Raw genomic sequence first — 21,700 nt, forward strand, 5'->3', positions numbered from 1 at the left:
AATTTTCAAGGTGGGGTAAAAGTACTGATCTGCTTGAGCTGTTTCTGATTTCTTCTTGTCTCCAGGGAAGCACAGGTAGTGCACAATTATAGGTACTCTTCCATGCTGAAACTTCAGTATTAGATTACTGGTGGAGAAAGTGGGGAAAAAAAAAAAAACCCAAGAGGCTTTACAAGACTTACATGGTGAAACTCACGTCAACTGAAATACTTCCAGTCTTTACAAGCACTGTCCTTCTGGAGTACTATTGTTACAAGCAGTATATTTTAATTCACCAAAATGCAGATTGTTTGCCTTTCCCTTTTAATATATGCTCAAACTTTGTTTCTTCCATTTGCAATTCCTAGTTGCATGTTTTGCTGCATTCTTTTTTAGCTGGTACTTTATTGCTAAGCCTAAAACACTAAAAATTATCAACCACAAGATAAAATTGTGTTAGTATTGATCAGATCACCCTGTGTATTTAAAACAGACCAAATGTGCTGTAAAGGACATCTCTGCCACTCTGATAATCAGAAGCTTCTGTAAACAAAATTCTTTTTTGCTGTAACTATCAAAACATTAATTCAGGAAAGCTGGAACTGAATAAGTGGAGTTAACCTGTATTTGCCCTCCTCTTTACACATACATATATTTACAGAAAGTTTCTGTCTCTTCTGGTTGTGAAGATAACCTTTCAAGTATAAACTGAGAGGAATGCTGGCTTGAGTCTGGAGCCAAACACATGGAAACAATAACACTAGACATAAGCTGCCTTCATTCATCTCAGTGGGATGCTAGCAATGAAGTCTCCTTATGACAATGTACAAGCCAGACCTGTTAACTCTTTCAGTGCTACATTTTGGTAGCAGAAAGTTTCGTGTAGCTGATGTAGCCATCACAGCCTGATTGTATTTTTCTTTGAGAGGTGCAATATAATATGATTATGTATTTGAAACATGTATATAACCAACCTTTATTTTTGTCTTGACCAAACTGCACTTTGACTGTTTTAATAGCTGATGTTTTCCATATTAGATTCTGCTTTGTACTAAGTGAGAAATTAAATCCTTTCTTGACTAAGTGTTCTTTTTCAAGAAACTTTTTTCCCAAGGTTTTCTTTTTTGCTTTCTTTTTTCCCTTCCCTCTTGCCCAAAAGGCAGTTGTGGCTGAGTAATCTAAAGACTAAACTTTAATCATCTTAAAGGCATATGGACAGATTACCTGTCCAAATGTCTGTCCGCCCCCTGTTTTTATGCAGAAAACAGTGTGTCAGTTCCTACAGAGAGTGAAGATGGTGTGCTCATTCTCTCAGCAAGTGGGCTTGGTCAAAGGAAGGACTTTCAGGATTCACTAACAGGATCTGCAGGATTTGATATGGGTCTGCCTTAAACCTCTGCTGACTAGGGTCTTTGGCTGCAGTTACTAAGCTGGGAAAAGTGAAGTGTGACAAACCTCAAGGCTGAGCAGGAAGCTCCTATGTCAGAAGAGAAATGTAGGTCAATGTGCTTTGCAAAAGAAAACCTCTGGTTTCAATTAAGTGCATCATAAGAAGAAGCAACTGTCAATTGTCCCATCTCTGCCATTCCCAAGCAGGCAACTGCACTTTCCCTCTGTCTGCCATAACTGGAAGCAGCAGCCCTGGTAGGAGTCAGGAACAGTAGTTCTGCTTATCACCTTGCTCCAGTTTGTATTGAGATTGACAGGAAAGTAACATATTTACTAATATTATCGTTTAATGTTATTTACTCTCTGTTGCTATCTCTGTCCTCCTTCCTCTATCCGTTGCAAGGGAAACAAAGCTAAAAAAGAATCTGATGGTATCACTCCAAGGACAGGGCTGGGTAATGACATCAGAGTAGTACAAGAACTTGGAGTAGTTAATGTTACAGAAGGTTATAAAAATGCACTCTGGATTTCTAAACTATCCTAATTCCTCAGTGGTGAAAAATCAGTCCTATATGGTGTCTTGCAGTTTGTTCCTAAGAAATCCTTAATAATCTTTTGGTTCTTTCTTGGCTATTTGTTCCAGTTGCATTAAATGTTCCATCCAGCTCAGTCCCACTGGAAAATGAAGAGAGGTTTGGCTTTTTCATTTCAGTAGATTTGTGATCAAGATTATAATTGAGATAAAAAAGACTATATGAAAGATGTCTGAGCAAAAGTATTGCCTTTTGCTAAACCCCATGAAACTGAACAAGCTATAGTACTAGTAAGAAACTTTTGAAATTTCTAAGTCTTGTCAGAGACATCTGGCACACTAGCTCTTGTTTCCAAAATCTGTGAGGGAGATTTTAGAAACTTTTCTTCAGGAAAACTGCATTTTCTTCTCATCAAACTGTTTAACATAATTCCTAAATGATTACACATAAATGCTGTGGCATTCTCTTTCTCCAGCTGCAAGCCGCTGTATTTCAGAATATGTTTAGGTCTGTAGCAAGCATTTATAGAAGAAGTTTACTTTCTTACAAGTATCACTTATCTAATTGTTTTTGCAAGCATGAAACATAATCTTGACCATTGTTTAGTCCTGGGTTTGTGTTTTTGTGAAGGCTGCTGTTGGTGGGCCTGAAGGAGGTTCTTCATTTTGGCAGGGAGATTTAGAAGACTTCCCCTAGTGAGCTTTTGGCTTTTAGTCTTCATGTGTTACCCTCTGAAGATACACCCCTGAATCCAGCTTAGCGTGCTGCTTTAGACACATTAAAAAGTGAATGCCTGGATGACAGGGAGGCTGGAATGGGGTGTGATGCCTTCCTACACTCAGGGTAGTAAAATCCTAACCCTCCATCAAGTCACTCAGAACTCTCATCTACATGAGGGCCCTTCAGTACCTTTTGTGAAATATGCAGGATGTGCTCAGCCCAACTCTAAGAGGAAATATGTTTCTCTGAGAAACACATGCTCCTTCTCACTCCCTCACTCATGACAGATGGGCAGCTCTCTGGGATGGGGGTTGTAAGGCTTTACTTCCAGCTGTGATTTCTGTTTGGGAATTGGATGGGTGGGTCACCCTGTTCCGGGGCTGCCAGGGGACTGGTTGGTCACATGCAATGCTACAGAGAGGAGCAGCACCTTTATGAAATAAGCTGAAGAACCTCAAGGTAAATGGTGGAAGCAGAACACAGGTATACTGATGCACAGTATGAACATATATCTGTTGTTTCCTTTCCAATACCTCCTCGATGGAGAACAGAAATTGTAATTTCACAGACACTAAAACCACATTGCTCGTTCAAATAGGTAAATGCATGCACAAATATCAGTCCTAGTGGCACAGACTTAGTAGCTTCATACCATGTGTAAGTACAGCTTCTGATATTTGTAAGTAATATTGAATCCCCTGAGTTCCAGTTCCACTGCTATAATTGCTACTATATAGCTGGATGTAATGCCAGTGCTGACACCATTCGGGAGGTTCAGATCTATTAAGCTGTCAATCAGCAAGTGATTTTCTCATCAGTCCTGGATGCTGCTGAAAAGATACAGAACAACAGGTTTATTCCATTTCAATTTTCTTTTGTCTGTTTAATACTTTCTCTCTCAAATCTTTTACTGGGCTCATAGGAAGTTAAATTGCAAACTTGTGCATCTCAGAGGTTTATTGTAACAATGCAGTCATGGCTGAAATAACCATTTTCAATTTGATTGTGTTGGGAGTGCAGCATACGTGTGCACACACACACACACACACGTATGGATGACTAAAATCTCACCCATAACACTGGTTTTACAATTGCTGTGATGGGAATAACAAAAAACTCCAGGGTCCCTCTAGACCATTAAATGAGGAGAATGAAACAATGCAGTGTTTTCCTTCAGTCTCTCCACCCTTGTCTGCAAATGTGATTTGTCCTCAGCAGTGAAACCCTTACCACTTTCTGTCTGGGTGGAAGAAATTTGAAGTTCTGGAAGTTTCAGGGTTATTTTCTTTCAAGACAATGAACATCTGAGGGAAGTACCTTACCTTCCCACATAACTAGACTTGGCTAAATTAATTCCTTCTTCTTCTCTCCAACTTAGCTGCTTGGGTTTCTGTCCTTTCTCCAGCACTGACGTGGATATTTTTACCCTGAAACCCAAGCTCTTGTGGTTGAATGATCATTACTTTTTTGTTTGTGTATACATCAATTTGTGATTCTCTTGAGCATTTTTTTGTGCTCATAATTTTGGTCTCTCTCACTATGGGGCTTTCAACTTAGGTGTTGCAAAGAAACAGTATTACCTCAGACTAAAGGACTGGGGTTTACAAAACCACCAGGCCTCTAGATGTTCCCTTAGCAAAACTGAGTTAAGGAAAATTGTATTTCATAGAGTCAATGTTTGTTAGCTTGAGGCCTGGTCATTAAACAGTATAGGAACAGTCATTTATTCTTATAGCTCTGGGCAAACAAGAGGATTTTGTTAAGTGAACCACTTTGGAAAAGGATATAGTGATTGAGTTTATGTATATTTTCTTTGCTGCAGTATCCATGCCCTGGTGCTGCCCACCTGGTTAAACTGATTATCTCCTGTCAAAACCTGCCTACAGCACAGAGCAGTTCCTGGGGCTGCTGTGCAGGTGTTGTGGTGATGCACAAGCACCAGTTTGGGCAGCAATTTGGGCAACTGCTGAAAGTGCTCTGATGCTGGATATGGTGCTACTCCTGGAACAACAGGCTTGCGAGAACTTGGCTCCTATCATGAGAATGCTGTGAGCTCACTGCTGGTGGCAGTGCTTGTGGGTTTTTTTCTCCTGTAGGTGTAACACTAGAGGAAATTGGGGGAACACAAAAGTTACAGAGGCAGGTTGTTTGCTTTCAACACATTTATGGTTTGCTTCTCTGAGCTGCTCTGCTAAACTGAACCAGAAGTTACCAGTGTGGTTAAACCACCTCAAAACACCCCTGTAAAAGTCAAAAACTGTTGCAAGCTTTAAATAACTTTTAATAACCTTCTTGTCCCTGCACTCAGGTTATGGCATTGCTGCAGCTAAGGAAGAGAGCAGGAGCAGGACTGAGCCCAGAGTGCTCAGAGGCACGCTGGCTGCCTTGTTGACAGCCTAAAAGCTGCCCACAACTGGGCTGCCTGTGTGTGTCTGAGAGCACCTGGAGGCACCTGGCAGGGTCCAGGGGGGTTTTGACACATGGATTCCCACCAGTGCCAGGGGATGACTTGAGCTGTGCATGGCACCTGGCCTACCCAGGCAGAATCCTTGGGGTGAAAGAAAAATGTACTTCTTGTTTGTTTTGCTTTGTTTTAGAGAGCTAGTTGGAAAGAGGAGACTGATTTAGTCACCCTAAGTTCTCTCTTTGAGCTCCTGGCACTCTGCTGGGGACAAACACATCCAGTGAATACAATAGGGATTGCTACCCAGCAGGGTGTGTTGGGAGACACCTGAGGGAAAAGGGTGGCACTGGGACCTTCTGCAGATATTACAGCCACAGGTAATATGCCCTTCCTCATGGAATTAAAAGCAGACAGACGTAAAAATGGGGTGTAATGTATTAACTGCAGTTTTTCCTACCAAACAGGCTCTTCCAAGCCTCATGTACCAATGGTGAATTGTGAAAGAGTGTCTTCAATTTACAGGGCAGGCTTGGCTGTGTGGATATGGCTGGGATTAAGGAAAAAGCACTGGCACTTCAGAAGTTGGTCAGCAGCAATACACAGGTCATGGGGCTCAAAAGTAGCTGGGCTTTGATCCAGAAGCTTATATCAATTTCCCTATGAAAGGCAGAATGAGGACTCTTTAATGGAGTAAATTTAAGTCTGCCTCAGACTTCTTCATTTTCAGCTAAATCAGAGGCACACACAGTTTGAAATGCCAAAGTAAGTAAACCTTCATAGTTACTGCTATCTTTAAAATTCTCTTCTCATATCTTTGCAGAGATAGGGAACGTTTCCTGTCACCAGAAGGTAGACAGCTTTTATGTAGGGGAAAAAAGTTAGAGAAGCAGTAAAAATAATCCTCTATTGGGATCTACATACAACAGTTTGTGACTACAGTTTAAGCATTTTTTTTCTGTTTACATAAGTGAAAGGAGAACTGTGACAAGCTCTTTAAAGCATGGATATTGTACACTCCTGGGATGCTGGACCTATTGAAGTTGTAAGCCTTTCTCCAAGCTCAGTATTATTCCATAAAGACTAAGGATGACATTCTTTTTCCTGAGGGGAGGACCTGTGATAATCTATTTTATTTTCTGATTCTGAAAAGAAGATAGTGAATCAATTCTTTTGTATCTTTGGATCAGTTTGAAAACTGGTCAATGGTAGGGGTGGTTTCCTTACAGTCATGTGCCCTATTACATTATAATGTCAGATAATAGGCACTGGATTTCAAAGTTGTTTTTCAACTTAGATTTTTATCCATATAAGAAGTGGATTTGGTTTATTAAATTTAATACAAATAAGTCAGTAGCTCCCCATCCCCATGTAAACACCCTTGGTTTATGCTTAATGATCTCTATACATAATTTGGTCACTGCCTTTATGAGGTGTGAAAGCCTACTTTTGGATTCAACACATGTAGACATTAAATGTTCAGCCTTGTCAATGCACATGGCTCACCATTGCAGTCCCTGTTTAGCAGATGAGAAAGCCACAGTCCATGTGGCCACAGGCACAGGTAAACTACAGCTCAGTGAGAGCCTTCTGAACTTGCCAGAAGGCTTGGATTTCAACCTTACCCCCAAAGAAACACTACTGTGTTTAATAGACTAGCTTAAAAGGGAGGAAATAAATATATTCCAGCTCTAATGAGAGTGCTGAGATCAATATCCACCATGCCCAATTAAAAGGTTTGAAACATTTAATACTGGCATGATGCATGCAAGTTGCTACTTGTTCCTCACTCTTTTTTGGGGAAAAAATTTAGTCTGAGCATCCCTAGAAACTGGAAGCCAGATAGGGTAATGGCTTTTCCAAGGTATAGGTTTATGGTTATCATTAAGCTACTCAGCAGTGCTGAATGCTGGGCAATTCTGTCTCAGCAGAAATGGAGTAGTTAGGATTTTTTTTTTCTGGAATGAATTTAGGAATTGAGACTTAAACCAACTATTTATATACAAAGAAGAGAATGGTAATTTTTGCAAATGCTCATCTCAGCTTCCCGTCTTGCAGAAATACGTGCAGCAGTTTAATGCACATGGACTCGGAAGCGTTCCCTGCTCAGCCTCAAAAATGAGGCTACTCATGTCTCAGCTATTAGCCGTATTCCTACAGAACACACTGTCAGGCATTCAGAGCCACTGTGCCAGACTGTCCTGAGGGAAGGAGACAAAGCATAATGGGACAGAGGTAGAAACAACCACGCTGCCAAACTTTTCAATTTTTTAATATGTATAATATTCACCCGTCATAGGTTAACAGACCTGCAACCCTACACATTCAGGGGTTAAATCCTCAGAACAAATTGCTAAAGCATGTTTTTCATTTGGCCTTAATTATGCAGGATGGTCAGCATAATCATAGTTATTATTTACACATCTCCTGACATCTGCTCAAATCCATCTTTTTTGCTACTTCCTAGAAGAATTTAAAGTATTTTCATTTCTTGGTAGAGTGATGTTGTGTTAGTACATTTAGTAAAAATGGATTTCAGGTTGCTGCCAGTGTTGTTTTGGATACTTGTATTACTGAAGCATCCCTTACTGTAAGCACCATTTACCCTCTCATCCCAAAAAGGTAGGCTATTTCCAGAAGTAGGATTCTACTATCACACTCCCATTAAAAGCATGATAATGAACCAGATACTTTTTTTTTCAGTTACTATTTTCCAGCCTGTAAGATGAGGATGAGGTTTACATTTAAACTCTTCCCCTTTCTTTGGCTAGAAAAACAGTATGATCTATCCCAGCATTGTAAACCCCAATGTCCCATTGCACTAAGAAATATTAAATCCATCCAATAAATCATCATTATCAAATGAAAACACTTTAAGCAGATCTTGGAAGACTATTCAGGATTCTCCCAGAGAGCTACTTTCAAAGGAGTTCTGCCCTTCCACTGATATTCATATCTATTTCTACAAGGTGGTTAATTTCAAGTGTAACTGTAAAAGTTTGTACCTATCCATGAAAGCATTCTTTTCCCTCTTCCAGGAAAGATCCTACAATGGCACAGATTTTCAGCTCTCAAATCACGAGATTACATAACATCTAGAGATCATGTCATATTTATGCATATGCCTCTCTTCCACTCGAGAGGCAGGCCAGGTCAACAGCATCTGGAGGGCTGGTGGTTTTGTGTGCAGTTGATAAAAGCAGCAAGACAGCAACCTGGAAATGCAGTGCAGCTGCACAGATATTCCCATATAGCCACTACCCATGTAAACACATCTTGCATATAATACTGCATTATATTTCCCCTTGTGTAGACCCTCATATGACAAAGGTGTCCGATTCTTGACTGAGAGCAGAATAGGGAGTGATCCCAGAACTGTAGGGAAATGGGACACAAGTATACAGTCTCCAGAACCTGAACTAGGTGGTTGACAGCTTTCCTTTGGGTTTTGTTTCTTGATCTTTTAAAAATATCCAAAGCATAGTTTTCCTTGACAACAGAAAATTATAAAGGCAGTGCTCACCACTAATTCAAGTTTACTTCTAGATTCAACACTTACTTAAAGGTAGTTATGTTGTAGGAAAGATTTTTTTAAAAATAAAAGAAAAGATTTTTCAAATTATGTATTTGATTATCGTGCATAGTTTTAGCTTTTGGAAGTGCTCAGAATGGTTTCAGTTGATACTAAGTGACATATTTTGGGAATAAGATCTGAAAAACTCAATCTTATTCTAACTCTGAATGATCTACTTTACAGCTGGAACCAGGATTAAAAAAAAAAGAATCTGGAAACAGTTGACAAGTTTAAGAGCTTGAGTGAGGACTATGAGAGTGAAAAGAGTGGATAAATCGAGCATGTCATAGTATCAGCAATGAGAAATGGGGAGCAGCTTTGCTGTGTGAAGAGGACTGAAATCTGTAACTTGTAACTAAACAGTCCACTCGAAAAAGCAAGTGAAAGGTTTGCTGAGATAGCAGAAAGCCTGAAGAGAATTGGCTCCAAAGCAGGAAGAAACTGCAAAGCACTTTTGATTTTACAAAGAAAAATGAAAGAGAACAGAAAACTTTTCAAAACACAGAATTCTGGGCTCTGTTCTTTAACAGAGAATTATCAACAGAGATACTGGAAAGCTGCATTAGCAACATGTGGTGTGTTCACGGCATAAAGAACATGGGCGCTCATCCCTTAAACAGCTTCCCAGCAGTAATACTTTTCCTCTCAAGAACAAACACTGTAACAACTAAAAGAAACAAAATTGTGGAGATTATCAGTTGGCCAAAAAAGTAAAGCTCCCATTTTATGGCTACCAGTTAATTTCATAAAAGCAAACTTCCTCCTGCTAATACAGATGAATTGGCAGAGAATTGTGTAACTTGTCCACTAAGTCTCTTATTCCAAGCTCAATAAGTGAATTTGATTAAGGATGTGCTGCTTCAGTAGTGCTGCAGCACCACTATCAGAACAGATGTATTTCTGTGTGTAGATATATAGAAGTATATAAAGCTACAGAAAACTTGGTGTTTTCCAAAAATGTACAAATCCTCATTTCCCATGCAAGGCTGTAGAAGGTAATGTACACCAAGTGCTAAGTTGCCAGGCTATAAAAAAGAATGTTGTGGGCTTTTGGCACAGAACAACAGTGAGCCTCAGGTAGATTGGTAAAGCACTGAATGCCAAAGGTTTAGAAAATCACAACCTCCAGTCAACAGAGAAAAAAAAATAAAGAAGGAAAGGGGTGCTTTTCAGGATTGTGCCAGGACTTTAGGATTTTTTAATGTAAATTGACTTTGAAGAGGGAGAAACACATTTTCCAAATAGAGGGAAAAGTTAGATGTAGAACTTTGGTATTTTGAAAGCCTTGAGTTACTTGAAAAGCCTGGAATGAGAAGGGAACCCACCAGTAATGGAAAGAATGACATTGCCCATAGCTATGGCAATTTCCTTATGAGGCACTAACATAAAATCAAACATGGATCATTCTTTCTCTAAGCAGAGAATATGTTTTTCACTAGGCTGAGGAGTATTTTTTCAGTACCTACCTCAATCAAGTTTGTTTGTAAAACAGACCAAAGATGAGCTTGAGGTGTACATCACCTTACATTTGCACCCTTACAGCCTTGTTTCAATACAAGAACATATTATCTGTACATACAAGCTGTTGCAGGCACAGTGTTTCTTGGAAAAAAACAGTCCTATGAGAGTATCTCAAAAGACATTTGCATCTAAATGCAGTCTTGTGTTAAGAGAAACCTTGCATGCTAGAAAAAATGCAGGTTATTGCAAATTCTGCTAAACAAGACCATTGATGATGTATTGATAAGATAATTAAAGCTTTTATCCAGGCCTTTAAAACCCCAACCTGCTGTAGCCTACAAAGAAAGAGTGAGCACAAAGATTCTCACTGAATTCAAGATCAAGCGGTCTCAGACACCCACACAATTTTCACATGGAAGAAAAAGTCTTTATAAAATAATCCTGAGCTAATACACAGAGACCAGAGCTGACACCTAGAACAAAATGCATCTGCTGACTGATGGAGCTGAATTACTGCCTCATGCATGGGGGGAGGCAACCAAAGACAGTCAACCCATGTATGTGGCAAAGTATTCTTTGCCTCTTGACAGTTCTGAACATTGCAGCTTCACTTTCTCCTGTGGAAAACAACACATCCACACTCTGCTACCAAACCAAAGACCTGTGCATTTGAGGGTAGTAAATAGATATTTAGTGAACAAACATATCAATATATTGTTTTGTTTTCTGAACACTCTATATCAATAGCAAGGTTTCAGCTACTGATGTCAGTACGGCTCCGTTTATAGGCATCAGCTGAGAATTTTCCACAATGACTGTAGTTCAATGCACTTTTACCACAACTTCTCAAATGAGGTATTTCCTCATCACCTCTGTTTGACCTTTTAAAAGACGTTTCTCTGTAGTTTCTGTATTACCTAGACACTTCATTTTGCACCATTTGTCCCTTTTTTGTGGATAATTACTTAAAAATAGTGTGATCAGTTAATGCAGAATATCCTGTATTTTGAAGTAATATGTATGCCCTCAGGGGGAATTCAACCTGAGCAGCAGATTGGTAAGAAAATTGGCAGGTGATTTAATTGAATTTGTTCCTCTGTCTTAATCCTATATGAAGTTTATATATATATATATGTTTGGGTTTTTTTTCCAAAAGGTGCTTTCTTCAGCATGGCCATTCTTGGGATGAAAAACGGATTATTGATTATTGGTAAACAGAGTTACTACAATGATTTTCAGAAACTGATTTTTAAATGTGTCTGTTTAAGATTGTTAAGACTTATCTTTCTGTTTTCAAACACGAACTGAAAGATCCTACCAGCTGTACAACAGAGAGCCAACAGAGGCATGCAGCTACAGCACTGCATGGGGGCAGTGTTATTTTAGCTAAATACAAGTCAGCTATGCCCACAAGGTTCTGCATCAAACATGTCCTGTCCTTCAGGAGAATTTAACTCAAGAGAACATTATCCAACATGATTATCCTGCACCTAGCTCCAAAGACAGCTCAGGAATGCTTCATCCTCACTCTAGGATGAGATGCTGACATGCCTTAATTTTTTTACTTGAACCTGAGATTCTTCAAGGGTTTCAGGTTTCCAGTCTTATCCCATTTCACCATCAAGTTTTTTACTTTTTTAAAATTCAAAACTTGAATACCTACTTTCAGAAGGTCCAAAGTAAGGAAATTGAAGGGAAATGGAGCACCTCTTTGTGTCTCCCAAGGGGAACTTGAGAGATATTTTTAAAAAGCCCATCAGCTTTTATTAAGGCCTCCTTTGAGAATCTGTGTTCAGTAGGTTTCCTGTGGAATTGCCTCATTTGTATCACAGAAAAGTTAGGAACATTATTCCTGCATTCCTCTGGGCAATGAAAATTGAGGTACAGTCATGCTAAAATTCACAACATTTAGACCAAATTTACCCATGTAACCCTCAGCTATCCCGTGCAGTGCAGTTTCTTGGCTGCTGAGAAGAAAGGAAAAGTTTACCTGAAAGAAATGTATGTAGTTAAAAAATGAAAGTCTTAAATTTTTTTGTGTAGATTTTCATAGGGCATTATTTCACTAGAGCATTCCAAAGGGTGAAAACAAACCACAAAAACAGATTGCCATTCCTCTTTAGCTTATTTGGTTTGCTATTTAACAGATCTGCTATGAGTTTTCCAGAATACTTTGGGTCTTGGAGAGAAGGGTTCAGTTTGCCTGTACAAGGCCTTTCAGAAACTCCAAAATGCATTCCTACTCATGTGTATAATGTGTTTCCAGTTCAAGACAATGACAGTGGGACAGTGGGCTAGAAGTGGTTTTTTAATTATGAGGGTGAGGTTAACAAGAACTGATTTATTTCTCAGTATGCTTTCTCAGTTTTTGAGCATCCTGTATTCAAGGAAATTCAAGGTATTCAAGTAAAAGGTCAACATTAATGTATGTGTTGCTAATATTTTTAACCTCTGCTACTCACGCTCTTTCAATGTCTACTGTGTCATGTCTGCAGCTATTTTCACTGGATCTTTATTTTCTGCTTCAGGCCATAAAAAGGACACTCAGTGGTGGTATGAAAACTTAAGAGCTGGGATGGAAGGGAAAATAAAACAGTAAAAGAATGTCTTCAGTTTGGACCAGCTTAGTGCTTACTAACTGTTGCCACTGGTTTTATCAATAAAAGGAAGCAATAAGGGTCAACTAAGAAGGGCTCATTCAGAAGTACACAAGGTGCCAGCTCATCTAAAATGTTCTATAAAGCAATAATTTAATGAGGGACTTTACATTGGTAAGTAAATAATTTTGCCCAATCTTCATGACTATTAAATTTGGATTTTATGATAACTCGGGAAAAATTGAGCAGTAAAAGTAGGGATAGGAAAAAAAGAAAGAAACAAAACATAAAAGCAGCTGCAAGAAGCCTAAGACAATAAACATTTGAAGGACATGTCCAAGTATCTTTGGCAATCACACACTGGACACACCACCCCTTACAGAACTCACCAAGCTGGGAAACTCCAAAAGAATTTACAAACAAACCCTCCATCCACAACAAAACTTCAAGCAGAAGAAAAACAATAAATAGGACTACACATGTAGCAGAACCACAGCAGTTTGTAACAGCTCTTCAGTTCTTTACAGGTAACGTGCAGCAGCATTTCCCTGACTTACCACTTACCAACTGGGGCTGGAGAACTGACAAAAGGAAAAAGAGCTGAAATGGTAAGAGATCAAACAAGACAAATTACTTTGCAGTTAGACTTTTTTTTTTTTTTTTTTTTTTTTTTTTTTTTTTTTTTTTTTTTTTTTTTTTATGAATTTATCCTGATAAAGTACTAATGTTTTTATCACAGGTTTGACAAGATGTCCTTGCTAGAGCAGCAGCCTAGGAACTCAATGAAGTTAAACAACAAATGTTCAAGTCCGCTTTAAAATGGAAATAATAAATTGGAAAGCAGAAAATATGTTTAAAAATCAGGTAGCATTTTCCAGTAGTATTACTGAGAAGGACTCATTTACTCCCTATTTGAACATCAGTACTGAAAAGACTGGCCACCTTCAGTGTGGAATATTTCCATAACCCTGCTTTTAAACTGATGTAATCTGTACCCTGGGAAGTGAACCCTATGTGTAACAAGGAGAAGGAACGCCAATGAAAAACTTTTAAGCTTTTCTTTCAGTATTGGTACCACATTAGGTAGCCTCTGCCTCTTCCCATTTACCATCCACACTACAGTGGTGGCAGCATTTTAGAAAAAGGGTGCACAGAACCTTTTTACTGTGTTGTTCCAAGTCCCAGAACAATTCTCCAAAGCAGCTTATTATGTCACCTTTGACTGTGTTACTGGCACAGGCTGAGGAAGTGTAAGGGCAAGAAAAGGAGCAGAAATAAAGAAAACAGAGCTTGAACTGACACTACGGAGATGAATGCTCATCCAGTGCTCTCAGTCTCTGGGACTGGGGTCTTATTCCTGCAGGGTGAGATGGGGATACTGTGAACACATTTTAGCCTTGAGAAACACACTTCAAATTCCTTAAACAGGGCAACAGTGATTTTAATGACCATTCAGGAGTTCAGGAAAAAGGCTGCAGGATTTCACCACATGTTTTCTGAACTTCTTTTCAAAGAAATCAGAAGCATGTTAGTTAAGTGCTTGGTAACGAGGTTTCAGCTCTGTTGTTTTGCTGAAGAGTTTCTCTATGGCCTTGCACATCTTTAATATGAGCTGTGTTTAGATTAACAAAGAACTATCACATGCAGGCAGCCCTTGTTTACTGCATTTCATTGCAAAGGAGCAGAGCTGACTGAGGTCATGCCTCCTCTGTTTGTCCTGGAGGGCAATGTCCTCACCAGGGCGAGAGCCTCCCATATAACTTCCTGCACAGGGAGGAGGGAAGAGGTGGAGCCCCTGATTCCTCTTTTTCTGGCTCCTACCCCCTCAGAGGCAGTGGATCATGTTTCCCAGAAACAACTCTAGGTTCTGGTTGGGCACAAGGACTGCTCACGTCCACAAGCTTGGATAGCACAAGGACTATGCACAGAGCTAAGCTGCTCTCTGCTCCGTAAAGAGAAGTGATCTGCCAAAAAAAAAAGGGAATGGGGAGAGCACCCTCACAGACCTGCAACATCTGAAACTCTGTAAATGCCTTTACCCAAAGGCCCATCTCGCAGGGTTCTGTACTCCTGGTACTCAGGAAATGCCACGGCTGGGCCTGCACAGGCAGGACCTGCTTGTTTTTAAGCAAGCAGAGATGGGATTGCTGTGGGGAGAAGGAGGCAACCTTGGTGAAGCAAGGTATGAAGGACTAGAGGTGAAAGTCCTGTCGTTGCATCCTTTGATAAGACCAGCAACAGCAAGATTTCCTTTCTATTTCCTTTCTGTCATGTACAACTCAGCCTTAACTGAATTGTTTCAGTCTTAACATTAGCGTTCAGTGCCCTGCTGCTGGAACGCATTCAGCCAGCATTGTTTCATTTATACACAAGCTCAGCCTACCTGGGGCCTAATTTTAAATTAAACCTGAGCTGAACTCTGTCCTGGCAAGACTGCTGCTGAAGGCTGAGCGAGGTTGTTCCAAGCCAGCATGTCAGAAGAGACGCCCCTTTCTTTATTTGTGGTCTGTCTCAGAGCTCCTCCCTGCAGGAGCTACCCCAACCATTCACCAAGGTTTGTGTCACTCTGGGCTTCAAAGAGCCAAACCAGCCATGGTATCATGCCCTGCTGCTCCTTTGTAGCGTGCCCAGGCATGCTCAGCACACACTGACAATGAGCCTGGCAGGGACATGCCAAGGCCTGCAATTCTCCTTGCCTGCCTTCAGGAGACAATTTAGCAGTCTGAGGAAAGAAAACAAACAAACTCCTACCAACTGGGATTTGTAGCAGCATTGGTGTTGGAACCCTGGAGGCTGAGGATTGTAGGCTTTCTGTGCTAAAAGGCACTGACTCTTAAGCAAACACTGCATTTGACCTTAGGCTGTGGAACAGGCTTCTGAAATTGAGTGATAGCACTGGGATTATGGGCGTGTAGTTTGAATAGAAGTGTATAATGTCAAAGGGTGCAAAACGTAGGATTTAAGGTTTCAGTATATAGAAATATATAGAGAGCAAGATGGAGGATATTGGGCATTGTCTAAGTTCTTCTTTCACCTTCTTCATGGGTTGGGTGGTGTTTCCTAATTGGGTGAAAAGGTCTGCATTGCAGACCACTGGTGGTTAGTTATTAGGTTGAAAGTAAAAATAATATAGGTGACATCTGTAATTGGACAAATTATGCTTAAAAGACCTTGGAAAGCATTAGAGAGAGAGAGCCATTATCTACTTTGTTATCTAGAACTCGCAACTTGTGAGACTACTTTAGATAAGAATTAATAAACATCTGAGTCCAAACAAGAGAAAACTACGTCTCCTGTGCATTAATCCCAGCTCTAACAGAAGACAAGAAGATAAAAACCTCACACACTGGAAATACTTTTAATATTAAAAATAGAAATTTGTAAAGGAATTTCTCATGTCATCGTGTAGAGGAAGCTTGATAGGCATGTGTGTAGTAAGTAATCATTGTTGCTGTCACATAAAAGTTTAACTCATGCTCCAAAATTCCAGTTCATCAATTTAGAAACTACAAGATGTCAGGCTCTCCATAGTAACTTTCATTTGGAGGTATTGATTTGCAGAAATGCTGTTCATCTGCCTCTCAACATTGAATCCCAAATGGCTCTTTCCCTTTAGGAATTCAAAATAACTCTTTAACTTGAATTTAACTCATGTTTTTAAGCCTTAAGGCACCACCCATCTGAGAACAGGAAATACTAGTAAGGTAAACAGAACAGAACACACTTTTGTCAGACTTCACAGATAGCAAGGGTTGAATTTTTCCTTTCTGTAAGCCTATTTCCCTCTAACACAACAAACATCGCTTTAGGTACAGGCATGTAGAACATTTTCCAAACTAAATAAGTTTCAGAGGTTATGTGAGTCTCAGAAATGTCTCTCAAATGCAGTCCAGGCTAAGCAACACCTGCCTGTGAAAAGTAAACAAGAGAAAGTCAAAATAAGGATGATCAGAGGCCTGGATTACCCTCCTTAGATTGCTTCCGAAAGCTGAACAAGTGCTTTTAAGTGTACCACACACACTTCCCTCGGGGCTGCAGAGAAGCACAGCCTTGCTTCTTCTTCAACTCGTAAGTCAAGCACAAGTCCTTACTTCTCCAAAACACCAAGCTCTGACTGTTTTGTTTTTGCTCTGTGTGTGCATGGTGTCACAAACACCTGCTTGTTGTGAATAGAGAGATTGAGCATTTGTGCATTATTCCCATGTTGCTAATGGCTTAGACCAACACCAGGTTTGAGGAAAATGTACCATCTTTACTAGTTTTAATGTTTCTCTCTGAGTGGAAGAAGCATGTAAAATTCTGCAGGGTAATTCTAGAAACATTCTGCTTTTTTCTTTAGGAAAAAAAATAAAAGAAAAAGGAGAGTGTCTAGCTTTTTGATGTTCAGGTGCATAGCATGATCTTTTTGACTGGTAACATACTTATCTGCAGTTACAGAAGCACTGGCTATTCATGGATTCCTTTCATGTTACCACTCACTGAACAGGGAATGACAAAACATTACCAAAAATAGTGGGAGAAGGGGAGGACAGAGGGAAGGGAAACAACACAAAGCCCCTGCACAGTAAGTAGGGAGGCATGGCCCTTTCACTCACATAATGCAAAGGTTAACATGAAGACTGTTAGCACAGAAAGGTTCCATTTAAAAATCTGTGGTGTTTAAATATTGTTCTTCCAATCTGACCTGTCAGAAATTTCCCTCATAATTTCATTCTCCACAGAAAGGTCCTAAGCAGAAACTTCAGAAGTATGCTGCTATTGTGTCTGAAAACCTTCCCGACCAAATGAGGTCTCAGTCAGCCACAAAACAGCATGGCTTTCTGACTCATAACCCTTCTCTGATCATAACTCTGATCTTCCCTCCACTTCAAGCCCAAATGTCAATTTGTCTGTCTTCAATTGCTCACTAGTCTGAAAAAGACTGCTTTTAAAATACTGAGTCAATTTTGCTCTAAGCTTAATACAGCAGCACAATACAATCTGCAATGATATAGATTTTCTTCCTCCACCAGCTAAGTCACTGGGGTATTTTATAGAATCAAATATTGCTAAAAGAGCATCACATAAAGAAAGTTTTAAAAATAGATTTAAAAAACAAAAAGCATTTCAGCATATGCATTACCCATGTGGAGATGGTTTGGCAACTGCAACATGGAATTACTTAAACCTTGCTCACAGCTTTTTTCTTTTCTTTCCTTTTTTGGGGGGCTTTTTCATTTTTGTTTTTGCTTGGTTGATTGGTTAATTTTTTGGTTATTTCTACTTGTGGCAATATGACCATAGAAAACATGAGGTCTAGATTGTTATTAATACAAGCTTGTAATCTAGGAAGTTATTTCTTATTTCTGCCTGCTGGTATCCAGCTGAAATAGCTTGTTTTGCTAGATCATCTGTCTAAAATGAATGCTTTTTCTAAGGTAAGATAGAAAGTACTGAATACTTCACTAAATTTACTGTTCAGTGTGGTATATAATCTTTTTTTAAAATAAACTCATATAGTTCCCTATTGTGTGTACTCTTACAAAATGATATGACTAAACAAAATGACACAAGTGGGGCAGAAAAAGAGATAAAGATTTTGAAGGAATTTTTTTTCTAGCAAAAAGTAGCAAACCTGTCACTTAGAAGAAAAATTTTCAAATGGCTGCATCCATTCTTATTTTCAGTTAGCTGAAGAAGCATTTTCAAAAGTGTAAAATTATCTCACTTAAAAAATTATTAACAGAGAACTGGTTAAATCAAGACACAGCCATAGAGGGGAAAGAGAGCACAGCTACCATCTTGCCATGGGATGGGGAAAAAAGAATATATTTGGAGGTGCTGAGGAAAAAAAGGGCGATGGCTGCAGTTCACCAAATCTCCCTCCTCTGCAAATATATCATTCATGCCAGGGCTACAACCATACCCAAGAACAGATGTTTACATTTACATTTACAATTTCATTTGTTGAAGTCAACTTTCAAACATTTGGAGTGAATTATAATATCACCATATATGGTCACACATTAGTCTTCATGTTCTATGTCTTCACCTCACAAATAGACAATTACTACAAGTTACTCTTTTAAACCCTTCCCAGAAAAACCAACCAAACAAACAAATAAACAAAAAACCTCATCCCATGTAGGCAACTATATTAATAGGTACTATTTCTGCTGTTGTGCTCTGGATCTTATCTTGCAGCCTGTATGTTTACAACATCAAATAACTATAAATAATAATCCTTTCTAATATGGTTCTATTTACAGATTTCTCAATCACACTGAAAACCTGACTAAGTGCAGCCACATCAACCATCTTCAAACACTAGCATATATATGTACAGAAGTAAGCAATTCTATGCTCTGAGCAAAAGAAATTCTGATTTCCCTTTCCGAATTGCCTTCCTCCCCACACACAACTCATGACCCCAAAATGTAACTCATTGAAAGAATGTAACTTCTGTGGAGCTTGCAAATACATAAAATCAAACCATGTTATAAATTCCACTTTTTTGGCCACAATTTTAAGTTCATATTGAAAAAGATTGGCTAAAAGGAAAGGACTTGTCTCTGAATCCATGGTTCAATCATGAAAAAAAAAAAAAAAAAAAAAGTGCAGCAATTCCTCTTCAAGACTGTTATGATCACAAAAAGTATCTCTGAAGTTGTAGGTGCTCTAAGGGGGCATATATGATCCACTGAAACATTAAAGAAACTAATTTTCACAGCAACCATCCAGTTCCCTGCCCAAACATTCTTCCCCAAACCTCACAGAGGTCAGGCATAGGCCATGACCCTATTAGAGCACACAAAGGTTACAGAGGGAATGTTCAAAATATTAAGTAAAGCACTTTTCTTCTCAGAGTGGGTTGGGGTATTTTTTGGTTGGTTGCATTTGGGTTTTTTTTTTGAGGAGAAGTGTGTTTGGTTTGGTTTGGTTCATGTGTGTGGGATTTTCTGGCCTGCTTCTTTGGGTTCTTTTTCAGAAAAAGTGAGCTGAGAAGTAACACAAGAGGAAGGCAAACAGACCATTTGGCCAGAGCACGGTCCTACAGCATTTGCACCTTACCTACCTCCATTCAAATGAAATAAAGAAGCAATGCTTCATCAATGGATACTACTGAAGAGGTTTTCAGTCTAGCAGAAACATGTCATAGTCTGCTGCCAGCAACAGTGTAATCCATATAAAACCCCCCACTATTTTGTCCTCCTAAATACTGTACTTCAGTCCACTAATTCTACTTTCATAGTCTTCATTTCCAACACAACCAGCAATTAATCCACAAATTATTTAAAACTAACAGTATCTTAAATGACAGAGAATTGCCATCCTTTCTAAACTTCAGACAAAAAAGTAACAAACACTTGAAGCAGGCAATTATGAGTTCATATTACTCTTTGTAGAACTGAATTTTAAGTATTGTCTGTAGTCATATTTAGGAGCAAGTTAGCATAATACTTAAATCACTGGGCAAATATACTTTTAAAATATCATGCAAATAGCAGGGAATCATCTGTCAGCTACATCAAACCACAGTAAAAATTCAAATGTGATTTTCCAATACAGAGTCAGACAAACCCTAATGGGAATGTTATGGGTTCTACACTGGAAGAAAGAACATAGCACAAGTATATCGGTATTGAAAAAATCCTTTTATATTTCCCCCTACCTGTTTAAGGATCTTACCCTTATTAAGTTTACCCAAGCATCCAAATTAAATGTTGAGAAAGATTAAAGACTAGAAAAAACAGAAATCTAAGCATATACTGAAAAGGCATTAAGAAAATAAAACTTTTCTCCTCACACAATATTAAAAAACATCTGAAAGACAACTCAGTCATTGGTCACAGCCAGTAAGGCTTCATGGCAGGAAAGTGCTGCTTTTCAAAGCTAGTTCCTTTTCATAGCAAGGTAACCCATTTGGCTGATCAAGGGAATCCAGCTGAAGTAATCTTTTTTAATTTCAGTAAAGCTTTCAATACCTTGTTTCACAGTATCCTTCTGGACAAAATGCCAGGCACACAGCTGGATAAACATGTCATGCCATAGGTGAGCAACTGGCTCACCACTGAGGAATGAAGGGTTATTGGGAATGGGGTGACATGGGACAGGTGACCTGTCACTGATGGGTTTCCCACAGGGCTCCATCTTTAGCCTTCTGCTCTTCAATATCTTCACAAATTACTTGGATGTAGGAGTGGAATGGATATTGAGGAAAGTCACAGATGATAGAAAACTGAGAGGAGCTGTTGACTCCCTTGAGGGCAGGGAGGCCCTGCAGACACCTTGACATACATATCAGGGGGCTAGGCAATCACCAACCATATGAATTTCAGCAAGGGAAAGTGCCAGATTCTGCACCTGGGATGGGGCAACCCTGGATGCATGGACAGACTGGGGAATGAGAGGCTGGAAAGCAGTGCTCTGGAAAGGGACCCGAGGTCCTGGTCAATTGCAAGTGGAACAGGAGTCAGCAGTGCTCTGGCAGCCAGGAAGGCGAGTGGTGTCCTGGGGTGCATCAGGCCCAATATCAACATATACCACAAGCACTGAGAGAAACTTGGTTTAAAAACTAGCAAGAAAAATTTATATTTGAAAAAAGACAAAAGATTGAGTAGCAGTGCAGTTCTGCTAACTTCTGTGTTCATTGCTCTGAAATCATGATTTCAAAGCTTAAATATATATCATTAAATATCAACCTGTAAGACAATTGTAGATTGAGAAAAAAAAGGGAATACAGGCACTGAGGTCTCTGTTCAATTCCGACACCAGAACAAATTCATGAATCAATGAAGAGGGCAGGCAGTAAAATCTTTCCTCTTTAAGGGTGAGAAAGTTTTATGGTGCTCAGAGTTGTAATAAAACCAGAATGGGTTTTAAGTCAAATCCAAATTTTCAGTTGCTATCTTGCAAGCTTTGCAAGATGACCATATACTGATTTCATAAACAGCAAATGAATCTTTTTTTTTTTAGGTAGATTTTGATGGTGGGAAAGGTACTTGGACAGTACAAGGCACATAACTGCAGAGTTTCAAAACATTCACATTAAAATGCGAGTTTATAC

The 21,700-nt window shown here is 39.3% G+C and overlaps 1 long non-coding RNA gene across 1 annotated transcript in view; it reads left to right on the forward strand.

Annotated features, from left to right (window-relative positions):
• Window positions 1-21,700, forward strand: part of LOC136358408 (uncharacterized) — a 524,491-nt gene that overhangs the window by 455,200 nt on the left and 47,591 nt on the right. The window lies entirely within an intron of this gene.

This window comes from Sylvia atricapilla, chromosome 3 (assembly GCF_009819655.1).
Source record: "Sylvia atricapilla isolate bSylAtr1 chromosome 3, bSylAtr1.pri, whole genome shotgun sequence".
In the NCBI taxonomy this organism is placed as follows: domain Eukaryota; kingdom Metazoa; phylum Chordata; class Aves; order Passeriformes; family Sylviidae; genus Sylvia; species Sylvia atricapilla.